This window comes from Balaenoptera acutorostrata, chromosome 10 (assembly GCF_949987535.1).
Source record: "Balaenoptera acutorostrata chromosome 10, mBalAcu1.1, whole genome shotgun sequence".
Lineage (NCBI taxonomy): Eukaryota > Metazoa > Chordata > Mammalia > Artiodactyla > Balaenopteridae > Balaenoptera > Balaenoptera acutorostrata.
Genome location: NC_080073.1, coordinates 101463215 through 101468722, shown reverse-complemented (window position 1 = coordinate 101468722; position 5508 = coordinate 101463215). Strand labels below are relative to the sequence as shown.

Genomic DNA, 5508 nt, shown 5'->3' with positions numbered 1-5508 from the left:
TGCGCATCACAGATGAAGCTGGTGTCGGCCAGTCTGAGGGCGGAGACATTCGTTCCAAGAAGGGAGAAATGCAAGTTGCCAACTTGCTGGGATTATAACAATGTCTTGGGTGTTCCTGCAATTCTGTTACTGAAAATGACACAAAGTAAATGATCCGATATGGTCGTACAGAAATGACTTGTTTGTCACCACATTTCAGAACAAACTACTCAAGAGTCACAGGCACCGGGTCTGGGAAAGCAGAGGTGGAGGGCCACGCAGCCAGGTGAGGGATGTTTATCTTTGTGAGGTCGGCGGAGGGAAGCAGGGCTCTATAGCCTGGACGCTTCTGCACTAACGAGTCTTCTAATCATCAGCTCGTGGTTTTTTGTTTAACTTCAGATCAGTCCTGTGCCGGTTTTTATTCTTTCGTTTTTTACGGCTGCTCTGATGGCTCTCTGAGGAAGTAGAAGAAGCAGGCTTCTGAGGTTTCACTCCCCGCACAGATCCATCCAGATTCTCAGGGTGCTTCTGGCTGGGCTCGTTTCCCTGATTGTGGAAGTCTGGAGAAGTATCACTTTCCATCCCACTTCCTGGCTCCCTCTTTTCAATGAGCTGGTCCTGAACTCCTGCCAATGCACTTGCTGCAGCTGCTGAAGTGACTGAGGGTTTACTGAAGAGCCGCTCCTTCTATCGTTGTTGCTATTGGAGTTTTTTGGTTCGTCAGGTACCGATCCCAGCCACGAATAGTGTTGCCATACATCTGAGTGTCTTCCAGGTAGCTTCCTTCCAAAGCACAGATCTGTCTCTCCAAGTTGGCCAGTGTTTCCACCAGCTCCTGCTTCCACTTCACGAGCTCCGTCTCTCCCGCCGGCTGCCCGGGATCTGCGGCAGCGCCGCCTTCTTGTGCATCGCCGTGTTGTACTCTCGTGGATAGATTTTAAAAAATAATTTCAAGCCAAAGTTTTGTTTTGTTTTTTTTTTAAGGTCCCAACGTTATTTTAGACAATTTTCTGTGTCATTTAAATAAGATGGATTAATAAATTCATGTTTGCCTAATATTTCTATTTGAAATCATACATCAAAAATACCACAGGGTTCCAAATTCTATGATCTGGAGAGATGAAAGAAAAAATACTGTTTTCAAAAGAGGAAAGGCCCCGTGAGCACACAGCAAAGAGGCTGTCTGCAAGCTGAGAAGAGAGTCCTTACCAGATATCACATCTGTGGGACCCTTGATCTTGAACTTCACCGCTTTCAGAACTGTGAGAAATAAATATCTTTTGTTTAAAAAAAATGCCATTTTCCGTTTTAGGTTCTATATCAAGCGAAGTTCCCACTCTCATTTAGCACCTTTTCGCCTTGTCATCCTTGAATGAACAATTGATTATTTGAGACAGAGGCAGTTTTCAGAGTTCAAAGTCAAAAGGTTTTCAGAAGGTCTAGGACAGAGGTACAGTTGGAGCTGGCTGATTGATGGAATTGCCTAGAGAACTTTAGAAAATCCCAGCCTCTTGGGCCCCACTCCCTGAAACCTCTGAGTCAGTGGGGTGAGGCCCCTGAATGTATACATTTTTCTAAAGTTCTCCAAGCAATTAAGGTGATTGGCTGCATTTGGTAACTAAGAAACTGAGAAATTGGTACATTTGCTAACTGTGATAGAATCGAGAAAAAAAAAAAAAAAAAAAGCCCTCACCCTGGGTAACACTTTATTCAGGGAAAGCTAGAAGTAACACTGAAATATTAACTTTGCAATGATGGCCAGCACATTTTAAAAGGGAGAATGAAAACCCAGAAACTATTGGGGAGCATGCAATGCAAGGATTACGTAAGTCGTGAGGTATTTAGTATGTGAGAAAAGTGACTGACGTCATTGGTGAAAATTAGCCTTGGAGAGGACATGATGATTGTCTTCGAAACATTTAAAGGACTCTTGTGAGGAGGAATTGGGCTTACACTGTTTTGGATGAGGAGCCTTCATCTTCAGCAAACTTCCCATGTGATTCTGAGGCAGGTGGCCTGAGCACCTCACTGGAAGAAGTGAGACGCTGGAGCTCTCCTGGGTATGGGAGGGATGCAGCCAGACATTTACAGGTGGTTTGGGTGCTTGAGGATGAAAGAGCTGCTGGGAAGACTTCCATAACGAGTCAACCAAGATGGATAAGGAAGGAAGGGATGGAGGGGAGGAAGGAAGGAGAGAAGGAGGGGGAGAGGGAGGGAAAGGAGGAAGGAAGGAAAGAGGGAAAGAAGAAGGAAGCAATAAAAGAAGGAAGGAGGGAGGGAAGGAAAGGGAGGGAGGGAGGGAGAAAGGGAGGAAGGAGAGAGGCAGGAATGCTCTGGGTTCAGAGGGCCCGCTTCTGATTAAATGATGCTTGTATGACTCTCTGCAATAAAGCTCAGCCATCTGGAAACAAAGCAGAGAAAATGAAATGACATTAACTGGAAACTGGAAAAGAGAAAGGCATGTAGAGTGAGGAGTCAAGGGGTAGAGGAAATTTTGGCTCTTGGTAAGAGCAGGTCAAAATGCAGGGTCTTGGCAAAGGGATTCTAGATGTGGAGTAGCCCCTACTTTTCATGGTCTGTGGGCTGAGGAGAGAGCAGTGCCTCTCCGCCCCCCCCCCCCACCGGAGCCAGCTGTCCAACCTTTGCATAGGACGATGGCTTCAAACAGGAGTGCGTGTCAGAGTCAAAGGAGGGCCTCTTAAAACACAGGGTGTTGGACCCACCTGAGAAAGATTCTGAGTCAGTAGGTCTGGGAGGGGCCACAGGGTTTGTTTCTTTGATGAGCTCCTGGGTGGGGCTAATGCTGTGGTCCTGGGACCACACTTTGAGAAAGTGACCCAGGAAAAGCCAGGCTTCCATTCAATTAACAGGCTTGGAGAGGATGAGAACATGAGAAACTCATCCACCAGAGGGGGTTCCAAAGGGCAGAGTAAACATGCCTGGGTTACAATGAGCTGCTCCGGGGCAAGATTTCGGGCATCCTTACATGACTGGGGGTGAGTCCGATGGAGTCCAGGATGTTTTCCAGCAGCTGTAAAAGTCTGTATGAGCAGATCACACGTATCCATCACTAGTTACTTAATGTTGGCTTCCTTCTGTGTACATCCAACTTTATCAGTGCCCGGCAGTTTTCTTCTCTGTGCCTGAGAGGGGTTTTGGTTCAGGTCCAGTACTGAGTAGGTGTCCTCAGAAAGAATGAACAGTTGGCAGCAGAGGCCTTTAGCAAAACCTGATGGTGTGAGAACTTTATGGTTTTTCTTAAAGCCTTTTGATGACTTCCCATAGCCTTTAGGGTATGATCTAGAATCTGTAATATCATGTACAAAGCCTTTCACAAGGTGGCTTTGGAGCATCTCTGCCATGAAGAAATCTCTCCTTCCTTTTCTCGACTTTGGTCACAGCAGGTGGATCCTCTTTCCTTGTGTGCACCATGCTTTCTCCAGCATCAAGGCTTCACATGTTAGAATGCTCTTCCTCTTGCTTTTTGAGCTAACTTGTACTGATTCTTCTACTGTTAACTTCAGTGTCTCTTTGGGGAAAACTCTCCTCACCATCAAACTAGAGCACCTTTCTCCTTTTCTTTGACAACACGTCTCACTGGTGCGATTCCACGTTTACTATCACTTTCCATGTTTTGACCACAACTCCGGAATGGCGGAGGGGTGACCCATTTGTCTGCATTGCTCCAGGACTTCCCTGTTTTTACAGTTCCAAGTCCTGTGCCCCAGGAAAACCAGGATGTTTGATCATCCTAGCCGTGTTCCCACCCCCCCCCCCCCCAGATCTAGCACTTAGCTCTGTGATGGGAACATATTACGTGCTCAAAATATTTGCATTAAACAGAATGGAGTAATGCTTAAAGTGGGTAAAAAGGGAATCATCTTTGACTCTCAATATCCTTATGACCTCAACAAATATTACTTTGAGAAGGGAAAAAAGATGGCAAAAACTTACTATTCAAAATGACTTTGGGGGTCTGATTCCAACCTTTCACCTTGAAAGTTGCTAGGTAGATTTAAGACTGAAGATATATGGTCAGAATGAACAAGGCCAACCTGTTGAGAATGGGGGTCCCCATTCATCCATTCATTCAGCAAACAGTACTGTTTTCTGCCTATCCTCCAAATACCTCCACCTCTCCATCAGGTTTACTAGCAAATACTGTTCATTTTCTTGAGAGTTTTCCGAAATCACCTAATGAAATGCAAATACTTTGGTAGGACATAAGCTCTGTCAGCTATAAATCTGAAGTGGGAAGGGGGGATTACATAGAGCACCAGGACAAGGAGAACTTCTAGGGTGGCCTGGGTTAGGCTGTGGTGACATCCTGTTTCTGTTTCGAGATCCCCTCTTCAACCACATCCCTGGGGACATGAGTGTCTCTCTCAGTAAATATACAATCTGTGCTCCTGAAGAAATGAAGTGCTTACAGGAAACAAAATGTCCTGAGTCACTTGAATAAACAAACTCGGTAAGTCCTCTGTAAAATCCTTTGTAATTTTAAACAGACTTTCAACTGTTGCGGAGTATTTAGGAACACAGTGTGTTTAAGAGCCAGCATCCAGGATTTCAATCTTCCAAACAAGAAAATTAGAAAGCGTGTCCTGTTCCCAGCGAGACAGAGTAAAGGCAAAAGCTATTAGGACAACTCATCTTCTAGAATATTAAAAACACCCCCGCACGCTCTTCCAGGTCAGAAAAACAGGGACCCACTGGAGCTTGGAGTGGTAAGAACAGCTGTATGGCGGTGCCTCTCGGACAGGTACATGGTAAGCTAGTGATTGCTCGTGAAGACAGAGATTAAAGTGAGGGGAAAGGAAGCAGAGATGCTTCTCCTTAGACCACGATTCCTACTTTACTCTCAAAGGATGCCTCGACTTCAGACTTTGGGGGAAAGGTGGGGAAAAGAAGAAGGTGAAAAGAGTCTGAGGAAATGGGGAAAGATGCTCCAGAGTGGTTTTCATCCGCTCAGAGCCAATTCCTTTAACAGAAGAGGAGCTCTGCTTTCCTTCACCTCAAACAGTGATGATGGAGGCGACTGGGGTAATCTTCAAAGCATTCTTGACCCGACAGCTACCTCCAAGACCTGTGTCTGTTGCAAGAGGAGCCTATGGGCACAGAGTGGACCAGACCAACCCAAATCTTTCAGTACTTGTTCCTTCTGGGTTACCTGTTGCTATGTAACAAATTACCCTAAAACGTCAGTTGTGGAAAACAACCGCCATTTTATTACAGTTCACGATTTTGTGGGCCAGGAATTCCAGCAGGGTTCCATGGGTGACTCTTCTGTCCCACTGGGCATCAGTTGTGGTCATCTGGCGTTGTATTCAGTTGCCCAATGTGCTGGTCTGGAGGATCCAGGACAGATGCCTTGATGGGAGTAGTGGGCTGAACCATGGCCCCCAAGACATCCAGGTTCTAATCCTTGAGACCCATGAATGTCACCTTACACGGCAAAAGGCACTTTGCAGATGTGATTAAATCGAGACTTGTCAGATGGGGGGATTAGCCTGGATTACTCAGGTG

The 5508-nt window shown here is 46.0% G+C and overlaps 1 pseudogene; it reads right to left on the bottom strand.

Annotated features, from left to right (window-relative positions):
- Positions 1–268: 268 nt before the first annotated feature.
- Positions 269–891, bottom strand: LOC103006848 (chromatin modification-related protein MEAF6-like; annotated as a pseudogene).
- Between the last annotated feature and the right edge of the window lie 4617 nt (positions 892–5508).